The sequence below is a fragment of the Physeter macrocephalus genome, chromosome 2 (assembly GCF_002837175.3).
Source record: "Physeter macrocephalus isolate SW-GA chromosome 2, ASM283717v5, whole genome shotgun sequence".
NCBI lineage: Eukaryota > Metazoa > Chordata > Mammalia > Artiodactyla > Physeteridae > Physeter > Physeter macrocephalus.
Window position 1 is genome coordinate 85051757 of NC_041215.1, and position 19303 is coordinate 85071059.

General features: G+C 41.4%; 1 protein-coding gene across 1 annotated transcript in view; it reads right to left on the minus strand.

Annotated features, from left to right (window-relative positions):
* The window catches only part of CWC22 (CWC22 spliceosome associated protein homolog), a 64654-nt gene extending 57155 nt beyond the window's left edge, over positions 1–7499 (minus strand). Inside the window, exon 1 of the mRNA XM_007111241.4 lies at positions 7427–7499. The gene's annotated coding sequence lies outside the window, so the exon portion shown is untranslated. The remainder of the gene's footprint in view (positions 1–7426) is intronic.
* Between the last annotated feature and the right edge of the window lie 11804 nt (positions 7500–19303).

A 19303-nucleotide genomic window follows, 5' to 3' on the forward strand; every position in this document is an offset into this window, starting at 1 on the left:
GATTAAAAATCTTCCAGCAAACAAAAGCCCAGGACCAGATGGCTTCACAGGCAAATACTATCAAACATTTAGAGAAGAGCTAACACCTATCCTTCTCAAACTCTTCCAAAATATAGCAGAAGGAGGAACACTCCCTAACTCATTCTACAAGGACACCATCACCTCAATACCAGAATGAGACAAAGATGTCACAAAAAAAGAAAACTATAGGCCAATATCTCTGACGAACATAGATGCAAAAATCCTCAACAAAATACTAGCAAACAGAATCCAACAGCACATTAAAAGGATCATACACCATGACGAAGTGGGGTTTATCCCAGGAATGCAAGGATTCTTCAACACACGCAAATCAATCAATGTGATACACCATATTAACAAATGGAAGGAGAACAACCATATGATAATCTCAACAGATGCAGAAAAAACTTTTGACAAAGTTCAACACCCATTTATGATAAAAACTCTCTCAGAAAGTTGGCATAGAGGGAACCTACCTCAACCGAATATGAAAAACCCACAGCCAACATCATTCTCAATGGTGAAAAACTGAAACCATTTCCCCTAAGACCATGAACAAGGTTGCCCACTCTCACCACTATTATTCAACATAGTTTTGTGAGTTTTAGCCATGGCAATCAGACAAGAAAAAGAAATAAAAGGAATCCAAACCAGAAAAGACGAAGTAAAACTGTCACTGTTTGCAGATGACATGATACCATACATAGAGAATCCTAAAGATGCTATCAGAAAACTACTAGAGCTAATCAATGAATCTGGTAAAGTAGAAGGATACAAAATTAATGTACAGAAATCTCTTGCATTCCTATACTCTAATGATGAAAAATCTGAAAGAGAAATTAAGGAAACACTCCCATTTACCACTGCAACAAAAAGAATAAAATACCTAGGAATAAACCTACCTAAGGAGACAAAAGACCTGTATGCAGAAAATTATAAGACTCTGATGAAAGAAATTAAAGATGATAGAAACAGATGGAGAGATATACTATGTTCTTAGACTGGAAGAATCAACTTTGTGAAAATGACTATACTACCCAAAGCAATCTACAGATTCAGTGCAATCCCTATCAAATTACCAACGGCATTTTTCATAGAACTAGGACAAAAAAATTGCACAATTTGTATGGAAACACAATAGACCCCAAATAGCCAAAGCAATCTTGAGAAAGAAAATCGAACTGTAGGAATCAGGCTCCCAGACATTAGACTATACTACAAAGCTACAGTAATTAAGACAGTATGGTACTGGCACAAAAACAGAAATATAGATCAATGGAACAGGATAGAAAGCCCAGAGATAAACCCACACACATATGGTCACCTTTTCTTTGATAAAGGAGGGAAGGATATACAGTGGAGAAAAGACAGCCTCTTCAATAAGTGGTCCTGGAAAACTGGACAGGTACATGTAAAAGTATGAAATTAGAACACTCCCTAACACCACACACAAGAATAAACTCAAAATGGGTTAAAGACCTACATGTAAGGCCAGACACTATCAAACTCTTAGAGGAAAACATAGGCAGAACACTCTATGACATAAATCACAGCAAGATCCTTTTTGACCCACCTCCTAGAGAAATGGAAATAAAAACAAAAATAAACAAATGGGACCTAATGAAACTTAAAAGTTTTTACACAGCAAAGGAAACCATAAACAAGTTGAAAAGACAACCCTCAGAATGGGAGAAAATATTTGCAAACCAAGCAATGGACAAGGGATTAATCTCCAAAATATACAAGCAGCTCATGCAGCTCAATATCAAAAACCAAACAATCCAATCCAAAAATGGGTGGAAGACCTAAATAGACATTTCTCCAAAGAAGATATACAGATTGCCAACAAACACGAAAAGATGCTCAACACCAATCATTAGAGAAATGCAAATCAAACAACAATGAAGGATCACCTCACACTGGTCAGAATGGCCATGATCAAAAAATCTACAAACAATAAATGCTGGAGAGGGTGTGGAGAAAAGGGAACCCTCTTGCCCTTTTGTTGGGAATGTAAATTGATACAGCCACTATGGAGAACAGTATGGAGGTTCCTTAAAAAACTAAAATAGAACTACCATATGACCCAGCAATCCCACTACTGGGCATATACCCTGAGAAAACCACAATGCAAAGACAATCATGTACCACAATGTTCACTGCAGCTCTCTTTACAATACTCAGGACATGGAAGCAACCTAAGTGTCCATCAACAGATGAATGGATAAAGAAGATGTGGAACATATATACAATGGAATATTACTCAGCCATCAAAAGAAACGAAATTGAGTTATTTGTAGTGAGGTGGATGGACCTAGAGTCTGTCATACAGAGTGAAGTAAGTCAGAAAGAGAAAAACAAATACTGTAGGGTAACACATATATATGGAATCTAAAAAAAAAAAAAAAAAAAAAAAAGCATCTGATGAACCTGGGGCAGGACAGGAATAAAGACACAGATGTAGAGAATGGACTTGAGGACATGGGGAGGGGGAAGGGTAAGCTGGGATGAAGTAAGAGAGTAGCACTGACATATATACACTACCAAAGGTCAAATAGATAGCTAGTGTGAAGCAGCTGCATAGCACAGGGAGATGAGTTTGGTGCTTTTTGACCACCTAGAGGGGTGGGATAGGGAGGGTGGGAGGGAGATGCAAGAGGGAGGGGACATGGCGATATACATATGCATATAGCTGATTCACTTTGTTATACAGCAGAAACTAATAAAACACTGTAAAGCAATTATACTCTAATCAAGATGTTAAAAAAAAAAGAAAAAGATCTCACTATGATATATTCAATCATTCCACACTTTCTAAATTTCCTTCTAAATTTCAAAAATGAAAATTCTGTCTCAATGTATCAACAATTCATATCCTTATATTAGTCTTTGATAGAAAAGAATTCTTGGGGTAGCAGTCCCTCTAATTGCTGAATAAAATAAACCCTAAGGGACATCGTTACTGCTACTGTACCCTCAATCACTTGTACTTAACCACACCCCCACAAGCCCACCTCGTCTCGCCTCAGTTTCCCCACATTTCACTTGGTTCACAGCTCAGCTGGCTGGCAACAGAATTTAACTTTCCTCATTAACCCCAGCACCTCATTCACTGGACAAATATTACCATTATGGGTTTTACTGGTCTGCAATTAAGCTACATTTATACCCATTTTCAAGATAACAAAGAGACAAAACCTTACATTTCACACCTATACCACAACCCTCACCACTTTACTTAATATATATCTTATGGCAAAGAAGTAGCTCTAGTACTTCCAGTCACCCACTGAATAGCTCCTTTTTCATTTTGTCTTAAAGTTTGTATTTGTGCAGGGGAGTCTCCTTTGTGAGGTCATAAAAACTGAAAAAATTTTGTACAGGACAAATGAGAAAACAGAACTAAAAAAATAATAATAATAACGAGGCTGGTGCCATAATTGTTAATTATATTAAAAAGTGGTTCACTCTGTAATGACCTATATGGGAACAGAATCTAAAAAAGAATGGATATATGTATAACTGATTCATTTTGCTGTACAGCAGAAACTAACACAACACTGTAAATCAACTATACTCCAATAAAAGTTAAAAAAGAAAAAAAGCTTACAAACTCCTTAAAAAAAAAAAAGTGGTTCAGAAAAGCACTTGCAGAGAAAATGAGGAAGTATAAGGTTAAGAGAAAAAGCCAGATGGTCTTTACCTACTTTCTTACCTTACCCCCTATTCTTCAGAAACAAATTAAGAATAGAGGGTTAAAGGCAGTGTCTGTTGTATAGTGAGGGGAGATATACGTAAAGCTGCACAGGAGGCACTGAGGTCTCAGAGATGAGAGTTCTATCATCAGGCAGAGCAGAGAAGTTCAAGTGCTATAGCAAGGTTATAAACTCAATACTACTGGAAAAAAGGAAGTGCAACTAGGTGGGTCTGGGGCATATAGAAAGAAATGGGTTTAGAAGCTGAATTTTGAAGGACAAGTAGGAAAGGTGGAAAAGGTCATTCCAGCAATGAGACAGCATCAGTAAGGACTCAGAGAGATCAAAGACCTTGTAGAAGAACACTGGATCCTTGAAGTTCTTGGTCACTGTTATATATCCAGAACTTAGCACAGTGCCTGCTACTTACTAGGTTCCAATTCTAAAATCAAATATAAAAAGAGGTGTGAAGACTTTTGATTATTGCTCCTATTTCTTAACTCCCTATAATAATATTTTGACAACTTCTTTACCAAGGAATACCACAGCAGCCTTGTCCCACATATCAACCCCTATTTTTAGGAATCGCAGTCCTATCAGATGCCATTCCTTATCTGTCTTCATCCCACATTAACCTGGAGAGCAGCTTGAATATACCTCCCTATTGCCATGAAAAAAAGAAAAAAGAACAAAAACAAAAAAACAAAACAAAACAAAACAAAACCAGTTCCTTTGAAGGCATTGCAAGAGGAAATCTGATCCTGGAGGTGCAGTTACTTCAACTTACCAAACAAGTCTAATTATTGAGGATGCTGCATGCTTTCAAACATTCATACCACTTTGTCTCCCCTCACCCCAAATCTGTTCATCAGCTTGCTTAATTAAGTATATGGGCCGGATATGTTCCACCAACTCTCACAGCACAGCTTTGAAAGTGGGCTTGCTGAAGATTTAATGAAAGCGCCATTTAGTAAATCACATTCTAAGTTTTAAAGAAAACTTGGATGCTGTGTCCTCCACAGAGAAGTTTATGAACTATCCCCTAGACACACAGCACTACATTCTACTCGAGAGGCTCCTGTCCCCAGGTTTAGAATAAAGCTGTCCTGGTAAACTAATTCAGGAAAGGACTCACAGAGTAGCTTTTGAGATGGGAGTACTGAATTCTAGTCTGATCCATTTATGAGTTAGGATCAAAGTCAAGTTAAACATGAACCTCCACTGGGTCTATCCCTCCCATTAGCCAAATTATTCGATAATTCCAGGAGCCCTTATGTCCCCAGGCCAAGGCAGCCCACACCATCTTTTTGGTATCTGTTCCCTGGGAAAGATTTCTTAACTTAGCTACAAACAGCAAAGGCTTGCTTTATCATTGCTTCCTCTCCAGATATATTATTTCTGAAGAAAATGCTTTGAAAGTTTGTACTTTGTTGTAGGCCTTGAAATGTCTCTTCCAATGTCCACTTGGGAAATGTTTATACTGAGATAAAATATTCAGGCTACAGGTTTATTACATCTGGAAGTTTGCTAAAGCTAATATGCCAGAGGCCTTTTTGTTCCATTATCCTCCCACGCGAGGATTCTCAGATTTAAACAAAGAAGTAGAGAACTGCAGCAAGGAAGCCCTCCAAGTCATTATTGGGATCAGCTATATTACCAATAGCCACTTCTTTCTTGAACTAGCTCTAGGCCAGCCATGATTTATATCAAGTTAAGGATATACCAGGTAGTACAAGATTCAGTCCAAATACAAGTGAACCATAAACAGAAAATAATGTTCGAGTTAAGGCATGGGCATTATAAATACACAATGTATCACTGTATACTCTCTTAGGTGGTCTCAGATACAAGAAGCCACTGCAAAACTCTTGGCAATGCACAATCATCAGGGAGGAGACTTAACCTCTAACAATTCAGCAGCTGGGAAAAAGGACAGAGCTAAGAAGACTGGTTTAGGAAAGCCAGTTAAGCAATCTAGGAAGTGTCAGAACTCCAGAAGCGACTGGAACTAAGCTATGCAACATGAGGAAGGATGTGGCGGCATAATAAGGAAAATACTGGCTGGCCACAGATCAAACACTTTGGAGCAAAGAAGGCAGCAAACCTGATTCTGGGGGTAGGGGTGAACCACAGCCGATACCTAGGAGATGGGCTAGAACAGTGGCTCTCAAACTAACTGGCATGAGAATCTCGGGAATGCTCTGGCAAAAAAGAGTGAAGGGTCCCTCATTCCCCAGCTTTTGATTCAACAGGATTGGGGTGAAGCTCAATAATTTACATTTCTAACAAGTTCCATGGAGATACTGATGCTACTGATTCAGGACACCACATTTTCAGAACCACTGGGTCAGGCAGGATATTAAAGGTTCTTGGCCTCTGAAGTCTCAGTGCCTTACATGCATTATTTTTCTCCAACTTCAAAACAACCTGTAATTTTTAGATGAGGAAGCTGAGACTAGAGATGTTAGGTACTCTGCCCCAAGTGACAGACCGAATAAGTTCTGAAACAAGACTGGAATCTTTGGTTTACTAGTCCTTCATCCAGTACCAATTCAAGTAGGCCTCCTCCTCCTACAGATACTAAACGCTTCTTGTAATCAAGATCACATTTTTAATGCCAATTCTAAATCCACTTTTCCACAGTAGGATGTTAACTGAGGTGAACTGGCAATCCTAAAACAAGTTTAAATACAGATAAGGAGGAGGCCAGTTAACTGGTTTTCTGAAGTCCAAGCTTGCTTGTTTCTCTATCTGCTATTCCTAGTCTGTGGAAACTTAAAAAATCAAACTCTTACCACACTTTCAATCACTTAATTCTTGCATGTGGAATAGAATTTCCCCATTTTTTTCGTTCTCCATTTATCTCAAAGAATTGTTTTAAGAATTAAGCGAAAATCGGTAAACTGATGATTGCAGCTGGAGTCAGTAAAATTAACTATGATATTATATTACCGTTACGTGCAAATGTACTGTAGGACTGGAGCTCGATAGAGATGTGGAGGCTGGAGACCCATGTTTGGGAGTTATCACCTTATTGGTGGTAGTTCAGGTTATGGAAGGATAAAGATGACAGAGGAAGAACACATGTAATGAGGAACGAACAGTCCCCAATAATAAACACTAGTAAGCGTCAGAAATTACGTGACAAATGAATGAAAAAGAAACTAATGAAATTTTAAAGAATCAGTCACATTACGCCGCAAAGAGGAACGAGAGTGAAACCTCCACTATTTTTAAATTAACTACCATTCATGGATCCCACAACCGTGGCCCGGGGCCGGGGCACTAAGAAAAGGGCCTTGGGAAGCCCAAACGACTCGGGAGGCTCTAAATGATCCGCGCCCAAAACACACGCACACGAAAGGCGAGAGTACCAGCACTGGTGCTGGATTCCACGATAAAGCCACGCGGAGAGACAGGCCCAGGAACCTCTCGAGGAAGCTACTCTGTCCGCGCAGGCGGGGCGGGAGTTCACCGCTGCCCCCTCCCCACCCCACCCGCTGGGACTCCTCGGCCCGACCGACATTCACAGCCCAACCTCACGCGCCAGCGCGCGGCGGGAGACCCAAGCGCACCCCAGAGTCGCCCACGGCCGTACCAGCAAACCCGCACCCACTCCTGGTTCCCCTTCACTCCCCACCCGGTCTGGCAACCCACCACCCCCACTTCAGTTCACTGCCTGTAGTGAGTCTACGGAGTTCGATAATTACCTGGCGCTCCACCGCGCCGCCATTACACCGGACGTACGTCACTTCCCCTTCCCGGCCCGGCGGTAAGAGGAAGGCGGAACGTGAAATACATAAAAACCTGACGCTAAACTGACTTTGCTACGTTATCCTATTAATTTATTTAAAATACAATCTTGTAATACCAGATACAAAGCCGTCGATACGGCCAGATTTTTCCCTTCCCAAGACGCCGACAAAAGAGAAGTTGACACAAACTACAAAATCCAGAACCCACCGCCAATGACGACGGAAATGACGCACTCAATGGTAGGCTGAGAAGGCAGTAACGCACGACGGGAATTGTAGTTCTTCTGGATAAGCGCCAGAGAGAGCGTGCCGGAGGCCCGCCAGAGACCTGGCTGTGTTTTAAGAGTTTTAAAAATTTACTTTAATCTATAATTATTTCTCTGCAGTTGGCAAAAAAGTAGACCTTAGTGTAGTCACTTTTCCGTGAAAATCTTAATGAGAGCAGACACCTTCTTCAGACTTTTTACAATAGTTAAACCAGGAACCAAAAAAAGCAAAAATGTTACCAAAGGTTAAGTGCCTACTAAATTCCGAGATTTCCAGCCCAAGTGAACGGGAGAATATTGGACCACAGAGTGAAGTAATGAGAAGAAACTAATTCTGTAGAGAAGATGGTACCTCTATTTTACGTTAAGGTACCAGCTGGCGAGATATGCTGAGGAGAAGGAGATTGCCTGACCGACTTGGAAATAGCAGTCTGTACGCAAATCAGAGGTAATCAGTCGAAGTATTTTCTTAAACATTACTTTTCAACAGTAACAAAACCTAAAAGTTAACTGCCTGTTACTGTTTTGGAAACTGTCTTTTCCTAAAACAACTGTATCTTTATGTTCCTCAAAACAAGTGTATAAACCAGTCCTTGTTTCTCCAAACACTGATTTATTACAATGTTAGGGTACTGCTAAACCCTTCCTAGAGGCAGAAGAGTAAAGTGATTATGGGTAAAGACACTGGAGCACAACTTATGTTTAAATTATGAATCTATTGATATACTCATGGACGATTGACCTTAGGCAGGTTACTTCACACTGTGTGCCCGTTTCCTGATACATTAGATAGGACTGATAATAGTACCCACCCCACAGAATAGTTTTAAGACTGAATTAGTTTTGATACACTTGATACATTTGTGATAATTCCTACCATATGATAGTATTATCTATCCTTTTTCATATGTAAGATATTTGGCCATAGCTTAAGGTGCATTTTGGTGTCTTAAAATATTTAAGTGAATAGATTTTAGTTGTTATAATAGGAGATGAATCTGGTAAGCATTTGTATCCACACCTGAAAAAAGCACAATACCACCTCTACAATTATCAACAGAAATAGGAAAGTTGGAGTTGAACCTAGCGGGGCTGGGGTGGAACTGGGAGAGACTAGGTTTGTCATTTGGGTCCTCAAGGAAGTAAACAGTCATAAAATTAAGAATGTAAAAAAGGTGAAAGGAAAAGGGAGAAAACTAGATGGGGTAGGGGTAGCTCCAGAGCAAAGGTGAAGAGTCCCTCCCTGGGATACAATGGCGAGGCCTTTACAACACTGTCTTGCTCAGTCATTGGCCAGAGCCTCCCTGAGAAGCGTGTGGCCTCAACTCAAAACCTGAGGTGAGGGGCTTCCCTGGTGGCGCAGTGGTTGAGAGTCTGCCTGCCGATGCAGGGAACACGGGTTCGCGCCCCGATCCGGGAAGATCCCACATGCCGCGGAGCGGCTGGGCCCGTGAGCCATGGCCGCTGAGCCTGCGCGTCCCGAGCCTGTGCTCCGCAACAGGAGAGGCCACAACAGTGAGAGGCCCGCGTACCGCAAAAAAACAAAAAAAAAAAAACAGAAAAAAACCTGAGGTGAACTTGAAAGTAGTAACAGTTAAAGACTGTCACCTAACCACACTCCTTGTAACCAGGCAAAAAGCCATTTATTTAAGTTGTATCTGAGCAGCACATCTCTGTGTTTGTCACAGTCCACCCATTGCACCATGTAGATTCACTCTCCGTACACATTTAGGGAACTGTTGTCTTCCTGAAGAGAAACTTCAAAGATAGAAGTTAGTGGGACAAACTACAGTCCCCATCTTTGCAGTTGGTCTTGAGCCACAGCTGAACTCATTGACTCTCTCCTCCACTATTCATCCTAAATTTTCCTCTCTCTCTCAGCTACCACTTCTGCTGGTCTCAATAATTAAACTTGTGGTGTGAAAACCCTGATTCCTGAGAAATTTGAGCCCCGGGTAACAATCGCCTTCTCAGGCAGGTGTTGCTGCACTTGTCCGTTTACAGTCACTATTGGAGAAGGTAGAGGTGTACAAGTGGGTCACCTGAGTACCACATGTATTCCTACTTGCCTCCGTCGAATAACATCAAGCCTGCCTCCTCCTGATGATCAGAGTTAGCTTCCCTGACAGCGTGTTGACTCCTTGCCTACTTGTCCCTGAACTCAAGAATTCCAAAGTTCCTAGGCAGCAGATGAAGCTTAGTTCAGTGGGACCCTTCCTGTGTCCCCTAGCAAGAATATACCACCTCTGGGGACTAGAACCTCTAATTCCACAAAGTTCAGAGTTGCAGGAATAGGAAGTACTATGTCCCTTAGTGGGTCATTGGGAATGATAGTAAATGGGGCTATTCCTGTTTTAAGCCATTGTTTATGGCCCCACCTATTGTTTCTATCTGGGATTCTGAGCCATATCAAGGTCTACTGCATCCTGGGGAACATTACCTCATTCTTGCAGAGTATTGTCTCTTAGAAAGTACTTGAACTTCACCCTGAGCAGACCATTCCAGTGCTATACTAGGCCACCAGATTCAGGGACGTGCAGCATGTGGTGCAATCAGCGGAACCCGTGGCCACAGGCACCTTCCTGCACCTGAAAACTGTAAATCAGTTCTTGTAAACTGATTTCCCTGGTTGGATGCTATATTGTATTGTATTCTGTCCCTGTGGATCAGGCATTGTGTTAAGTCCCCAGATGGTTGTGCTAGGTGAAGATTGGTGGGCTGCAAATGCATACCCAAAATAAGTAATCTATTCCTATGCTGCACCTTCCAGGATGGAATGATCTCAATGTAGTCAACTTGCAGCCAAGGGCTACTTGATCTCCTGTAGGAGTGATGACATATTAGGAGCTCAACGTTGGTCTCTCCTGCTGGCAGGTTGAATTTTCAGATGAGGCAGTAGGCAGGTCAGTTCTGGTAAGTGGGCTCCGTGCTGATAGGCCCACTTCATAGACTCCATTCTTGTCGCCATGGCCATTTCATTCATGTGTCCATTATGCCAGCCCTGGGGTGGCCGCTAACAAAGACAGGCTAACATCAACTAGCTGAGTAATTTTGTCTACTTGGCTGTTTAGTTCTTCTTCTATAACGTATACTTTCTGGTGGACCTTGACATGCGACAAAAAGATCTTCACGCTTTTTGCCCACACCAGTATTTATATCCACATATCTCTAAGCCTCTAAGACCTCCTTGTCTGCAGCCTTCTAAATCTCTTTCTTTTCAGACCTCTGACCAGCCAGCCAGGCTATTTGCCATTGCCTATTAGATAATATTTGAAAGTCAGGCCACTTTTCCCTCCATACCATGTGTACCACCCAAAACTCTGACCATTAGGAAGATTTTCCCTCTCCTCTGTCTTCAAGGCTCTTCCTGACTAAGGCTTTAATGTAGCTGTTGTCCAGTTTAAGCCTTCATCCACATACTTAGCCAACCCACCTGTGCACTACGTTTGGCCATTTTTTTCTTCCTTCAGCTTGCTGTTCAAGACCCCACCTCCTACCCCACATGGTCGTCAATATGAGCTGAGAGAAGAGTATCAATACAACTGTGATGGGTGATGTCAAGGTCTGAACTATGTCTGGTCTTCTTCATGCTTTATCCCAAATATAATGCTTTCATCTTGTGACTGGGCCCCCATAATTTATGACATGGTGGGCTCAGTAAGACACGTTTCATTTTGTACCACTAAGTGTCTCGTGATCAAGCATTCCCTTTTTAGCAGTAGCATGCCAAGAGCTATTTTTCAAAAGTTGTACAACCTTGATCCAGAACTCTAGGAACCTGAACTGTGATTCTCCTACTAAGACTTCCATAAACTCCATACTGCATCTTTTCCCAAAACTGACAACTCTAACACCATAGGATCTGCCAGATCCTTTAGCCCAAGTATCAAGGCTGCTTGCACTATAGCTCATACCTGGCGCAGAGCCCTTTCTTGTGCCAGGTTGCACCTGGTATTATAGGCCAGAAATATATTCCTAGGTCTGGAGTACGTTGTTTACAGAACCCAAAGCATCCTCTTGGCCGTGTGCTTTCTTCTTTTTTGTAGGGGATGCAAGAGGCAGCAATTTGTCTTTTACTTTGAAGAAGATGTTCTATCACTTCCCAGAACACTGCACTCTAAAACCTTTAATGAAGGGACAGGTCCCTGATCTTTCATAGGGTTCATTTCCTCCAGCTTGCTATCCACCTCTTGCTCAACCTGTTTGATCAGCATGATGTCATTGTTATAATGGATCTATATGACCTTCGACAAAATTTCCAGATGATCTAGATCTCTCTGGACTGTACTATGAAAGAGGAGAGTTAACATAGCCCTGGGGCTAGAGTGTCAGTGCATGTTGTTGTCAGTTTATTTCATGTGGACATTAACTATTTCTAATTGTCTTTCTTGACTGGGATAGAAAAGAATGCTTACTCCAAATCAATGGCTACATACCATGTACCTGAGGTCCTATTATCCTGCTTTAGCCATGATACTGTGCTTGGCATGGCAGCTGCAACTGGGGCTGCTTCTTGGTTGAACTTGCAATAGTCTACAGTCATTCTGCTAATTCATCTGGTTTCTGCAGGTGCCATGCTATCAAATTAAATGGAGATATGATGGGAACTATTACTCCTGTATCCTTTATCTCCACCATACCCCAGGCAATGTGATTTAATGCTTTAGATTTGCTCTCTTGTCTGGGAGAGACAGGTTCAAAGACTTCTGCTTGACTTTCCCCCGCTATGATACCTCTCACTCCACAGGCCAAGGACAATATATGGAAATGGCTCCAACTGTGAATTATGTCAATCCCAATTATACACTTGGGACTGGGTAAAGGACTACCAAGTTAATCAGTGAATCCAGGGGACCACTGTGGGCCAGACTCTGGCCATAACTCCATTTATTACCTGGCCTCCATATACCTCCGTTCCAATAGCAGAGCCATGATGTTGCTTCAGATCTTCAGGTATCAGTGTCAACTCTGACTTGCATCTAATAGTGCTCAAATATGTGGATACTCCCCTTTCCCTGTGTACAGTCATTCAAATAAGTACAAGTGGGTCCCTTTGGGAAAAGGTCAGGGGAATCTCTACAATATATATTTATATGGTGTTGCAGGGTGCATCTTCCTGAGACCCAGCTAAGTCTTCAGCCAATGGTTTGAAAACTGGTACAGGTTCAGGCACTGGGCAAGAGATTGTGACTCTTTACTGGGGTAACCACCTTCAGCCTCCTGCTCATCCATCTCTTCTCCTTTTAATCATGTATAGTGGGCAACAGTTTCATTGACTGCCCATATATTTTGCCCCTAGTGACACCCTATTCTGTCAGGCATCTTCACAACTCCCTCTTGGCTGCTGCTCCTATATTCTGGTCACCATAATTATGACCTCCTAGTTTCTGGGGGTTAAGTGTTGCTCATCCTCTATTGCTTCAGGACCCCATTATCCTCACTGCTACTAATAAACCAAGCTCCATGGCAGGCTCTCCTGTAGTCAGCCCTTGAGGAGTCAGCATTGGATGTCTTTCTTTGTGATGCTGGTGCCCCTCGTACTAGCACATTCCTGTTGGCCTTGAGGAATGATATGTCCTCTGGGTCCTCCTGTGCAAAATACATTTGCGGTAGGTTTTCTGGCCTCACATAATATATTTACTCCAGCATGTCCACTTTCCTGAGCTTTTTGTGTCTTTTCTCCAGGGTCAGCTATGGCAATTCAGGCATTTCATTTTTCTCGCCATGAGCCATTACTTTCTCCAGATGTCTGAGAATCACCCTACCAGCACATTCGCTCTACCCACTCAGATTCTTTCCAGAGTGTTTAATTCTGTATTCCAAGAGAGTGCCCCAAAGTCAATAAACTCTACCTATCTAGTATTATATGCCAGTGCTCTCTATCAGTGAAAAGTTTTAGCAATCACACTCCCATATTGTGCCACGTACTAATTGTTCCCCATATACCACCTGAGATGGGCTTTTCTTTGCCAGTCAGGAAGTGAGGGATCCAGTTTCAAGCTCCCAACTTATCACTTGCTTTTTTGGGTCTTTCCTGGAACCAATGTGTCAGTTGGGTCCTCTGAGAAGTGGCCTTTGAGATGGAGACAGGAGAATAAAGGTTTGTTGGGCAGTAACACCTGTGAAAGGAAAGGGCAGGAAAAAAGATTGAGCAGGAAGAGTCAACAGACCATAAAGCAGATCTGACAAAGTACCTGAAAGCCCAACAGAGAGGCCCAGAGTGAGGATTAGCTCTTAGAAGAGTCTTGCATTGGATGAAAGTCTAGACCCTTGTAGCACATCTTGCTTGGTCTTTGGCTGAGGCCACCCCAAGAAGAGCATGACCTGGACTCAGAAGCTGAGGCCAAACCTGAAGGAGTTAATAGCTGGAGGCCACAAGTCCTTTCTTGAAGAAGGATCTGAACATCTGAAGGTTGCATTTCTGTATCTGCCACAATAGGTACTAGCAGTAGAAATAATTAGGTTTCTTTGGTATGTTCTGTATTTCTTAATTAGCTCACTGCTATTATAAGAATTGCATTGGAGGAACTGACAAATCAGAAGAGATCTCAGCCTTCCCTGAGTTAAGTTCATATAAGAATTTGAGAGATTGTAGGTTTTAAGGGAAAGACCTGGAAATTTGCCCGCACTGTCCATAATAGGTTCTTAGTTCATGGGAAACATTGACTAAATCCTTACAAAATAGCTAATAGAGAATTTTACTCTCCTTCATTTTGATATTATTGGTACTATACTAAATTGACCACAGCAATTCAGTCTCATTATTAAACAGGTTTCTGCTTCTCTCTGAAGCTTGCCTGAGACTCTAGTTTAGGCAACAGGCTAGTGATTGTGTCATTAACAAAAAAAAACTGTCTCAGAGCCCTCAAGATTGCACTAGGTACTCTGAACTATGGTTATTCCAAAGAACAGAGTCTTGGGTACAGTCTTCCAAGGTAAAATTGCTTAGGAAACTTTTAGACTGTACAGTGTACCAAGTCAGGATTCCCAGGACTCTTTTTGGTCCAAAATCAGACATACTTCAACAAAACTGACTACTTGATCCAAGGCCCAATGAAATACGAATTAATTTCAGTGGACTTAAGAAACTATTAAGGGAAATTTTAATGTGGTAATTTATTCAGAATATTTTTGGTATTATTTTAATGTTCTATTTTTTGTAGATATATGAAAGAGCCTTTTCCTTTTCTTCTGAAGCTATTTCAAATCTTCAATTTAATAAACTCTGCCTTTGGCATCTGATTCTTACTGATACATAAATATTGAGAAACAGATATTTTCACTGAGTCTCCTTACTTTCATAACTTTTTTCAATAAGAATATTTTCTCCTTTTTACCAGGGTGTAATTGGACAAATCAGTGGTGCAAAAGTCACACCTGAAGTGTCACATTTGAGAATAATTCTCATTTAATTGTGTATCAGCCAGGGTTAACTTTATATGTCAAGATCAGCTCATGAATGACACCAGCTGTTGACTTTAGCTGTGAAGGCCAGCCAGCTGAGTAATGACCATTGCCTTGGAGACCAGAGGACCTGGGAACATTGCACTAATCTAAGGATCCTCACTAATCCTTTTTCCTATAAAGACCAGATGCCACCTTGGAGAGGAGGTGGGGGAGGGATGGATCTGGCATGCTAAAAGATTTACCTAAATACACGAGCATTACTTAGGTTTCTTTTTTTTTTTTTTTTTTTTTAGGGGCATGGTCCATACTTACCTGCAAGGGGCTGTTTGGAAATGTGTAAGGGTGGTGAAGTTTGTCATCATGCCAGGAAAGGCTGCTTTGGCATTTTGTAGGAGAAGGAAGTAGGGATGAGGAGGGGCAGGGGTGCTAAATGTCTGCAGAGCTCTAGGAAGAACTGTCTCCCCAGCATACCACTTGAGTTATCATGAGAAACACAGAGAGGGGTTGTTTAAATCATACTATCCGTTTGGGTTTAGAGGAGTGGCTTAACAGTTTGGTTTGGTTTGGTTTCTCCACACAATCCAGCGGGGAGAGCTCTTGAGGAAGGTAGGATTAGTTTGAAGCAAATAAAGAATTACTTTTCCTTCCCATATTTGTAATGTGATTGGTCCTGTTACAGCTCTACTTAAAACAGAGTTAATCCAAATGCAAAGTAATTATACCCATATTTTTAAAAGGTGGGAGTATAGATTCGTGGAAGGAACAAAAGATATTCCTTAATTGATTTTCTTTAAGATATGTTTTTGTCCAGAGCGCCTCATTCTCAGATGATCACGTTAGTCACACTAAAAAGCCAAAGCTTTGAACCACTGTTGTGTGACTCAATTCATATCATATTCTGAAAGTTTTAACAAGTCTCTTGTGCTTATGTAACCCACATGTAATAATTTAAAAGTGCTCTTGGAACTATTTCTGACAGTTTCTACAAAAACACTTTAATTGAGGTGACCAACAGCTTTTAACTGCCACAGGGGATGTTTTGATATGGGAAGTGGGTGGGAACAAAAATCCAGTAAAGAAGAGGGTTCCCTTGCCCACAGCCCCCCACCTGTGTTTTTCTTTCTGATGATGTTTCCAGAAAGCTGCCTTTTTAGACAAATGTTAAAGTTTCCAGAAGGCAAATAGTGCCTTTTTCTGTAAGTGAAAGCAGAGGCAGGAGAAAACTGTTTACAGGAGAAAGTGGAGATGCAGAGGAAAATTGGTTCTAAGAGTAAAGAAGAACAAAAAGAAGCATAGAAGCAGTGAAAAAAGAGAAGGTAGAGAAATACATGAAATGGTAATGAGTGGGTATTTTTGAGTCATAATCCAACAGGACTGATTGATAATGACCTTGTGGTGCAAGCGAGAGGACACAGACTCTTCTTTAGTGTAAGAGAAGGAGTTGATTATGGCCTGTGCTCTGTGCTGGAATCTCAGCACTACCTGGGGGCCATTGGGAAGAAGGAAGGAGCACACTGAGCCTGGCTGCAAATGCTGGCCTCTGAGAGGGAAGTTGAGAGAACCAATCCTAAGTACCAGGGAGCAGTAGAGCATACTGGCTAAAACATGATGTCCAGAGCCAGATCGTCCAAGTTTACACTTACCAGATGTATTATTTATTGTCACATAACAAATTACTCTAAAGCTTAGTGCTTAAAAAGTACACTTATTATCTCACATTTTCTGGGAGTTAGGAATCAAGGGCAGCTTAGCTTAGTCCTGGGGTTCAGAGTCCCTCACAAGGTTTCAGTCAAGGTGCTGATCAGGGCTTCAGTCATCTCAGAGGCCAACTGGGAGAAGATCCACTTCCATGCTCACTCACATGACTGTTGGTGGCCTCATGTCCTTGCTGTCCATTGGCCAGAGACATCAGTTCCTTGCCACTGATGTGGACCTCTCCATAGGGCAGCTCGCAATATGGCACCTGGCTTCCATCAGAGCGAACAAATGAGAAGGCATCAGAGAGGGCACAGTCTAATCTTGAAAGTGACATCTCATCATTTTGTCTATTCCTTTTGTTAGAATCAAGTCACTAGGATCATTCCACACTCAGGGGGAGGGGATGACCCAAGGACATGATGACCAGGAGGTCATCTGAGAGGCTGGTTTATCATATCGCTAAGTAACCCAACCTACCTTCAGTTTCCTTCACTCTAAAATGAGGATGAATAATAGCGTTTACAACATTAAACAATACAATAAAGAACATTTTTTTGGCCTACGTTGTTTGAGAATGGACTAAGATAATGTATGTAAAATGCCAAATGTGGTGCCTTACACACTTAATTTTGAAATAGTGACCATCTTTCCTCCTAGGGATTTCCTTTTCCTTTCTCCCATGCAAGTAATTGGTTTCCTTTGCTCATTCCTCCAGAGGGAGATACGGCCACATGGGAAGCTGAGGCCTGCTGGTCTTCCCAATTTGGTTCCCAAAAGCCTAGAACCTTATGGAAACAGAAAGTTTGGGATGGAGACCACATAACTGGGAAAATCATTAGGGAAAGAGCAGGTCCCGGGAAGAAAGAGTGGAGCGAGGGCTGAACTTTCTCTTTCTTCAATCAGGCATCACATGTTATCAATAGAAAGGTCTTTGTTATCTAATTCTTTGAATAAGCAAGCTGGTGAAAATTATGGACATTTGAATAAGCAATTCAGTGAAGGAAAATGACCAGACTATATTATGCAGAGGGAAGGTCTCTACAATCTTATTGAATCCTGCAGCATGTGTTCTGTAATCCTTGGATTAAATAAAATGACAGTACCCTGAAAAAGCAATAATGGGGATTTCACTGCCTGGAGTTTAGGTTTAGAATGAGTTAGTATTTAATACCACTTGGCAGTATTTTAAAAGTTGCATATCTGTAGTCAGCAAATTAGTTAACACTATTTTTGAATACTATAAATATTCTATCATACAATCAAACCTCTGCTAAGAAAAATGTTGACTGTCTGGATGGCTGAAAAGTCAGTGTTCAATATATTGAGACATTTAGGGATAAAAAGAAATAAAGGACATTTCTCATATTGGCATGTTTGATCAATAAATAGGAATTATTACCAAGCACAGGTTACAGTAAGAGGTACTGTGAGAAATATGAAGTTTGTGAAATATTTTCTCTACTTTCAAATTTTCTGTCTAGTTGAGAGCTTTCGTCAAAGCTGACTTTTAAAAATCTAGTTGAGAACCTCTGCAAAGGGCCTGACATCCAGTGTCTTTTATCAGGTTTCCCATCTGACTTTCGGAAATCCCTGGAGAATAGGTCCTTGTTCCATAAACCTGTCACAAGAGACAGGATATCATAGTGGTTAAGGTGACTGACCCTGAAGCAAAGGTGACTGCCAGAATTTGTACCTTGGCTCTGCCACTTGGTAGCTGTTTGATCTCAATCAAGTTACTTAAGCATCTCTGTACCTCATTTTTCCTACCTATAAAGCAGTAATAATGTGACTCATGTCATATGGTTATCGTGAGAACAAAATGAGATAATCTGCGAAAATACTTAGAACGTGTTAGTCCAAGTGTGTCTGGCTCAATAAACATGAGCATATTCTTACTAGGTGGTTGTCGTTCACTTTTCTCCATGAAATGACTGCTTCAGGCTTTTCTGCTCACTGGCTATTGCCATCTTATAAGCACTTCATCTAGTTGCTATTTTCTTCCCATTCTAGTTATGCCCCAAAGACAGACATGGCTCCTAATCCTTAATTGTTCAAAGCACAACTGTGGCATTTTGTAAAACTTCACCGACGCATATATGGGTAGATAATACAATTAGAAAATGAAAACCTAAGACAAAGCATTGAGTGCCATTTCTCCTGGAATCTGTTAGTCATGCCCTTCCAAAGGGGCTCCTTGGGAAGCTGACTCTGTCCTTTACTCTGCCTTGCTACCATGATCTGGGGCTTGACTCATTTTCTCCAGGTGGATATCCCCTCAATCCTGCCCTTCTTCTCAGGGTCCAGGGCCTCTACCCACTCTATCTCTAACTTTCTCAAGAGAAAGCAAAAACCAGCCAACACATCATAATCTCTGCAGAGAGAACAACATGCCCACAAAGAAAACAGAGCACTTCCTTTCTCGTCTCAAGTATCTCCGTTTCCACTTTGCTTTGTACAACAC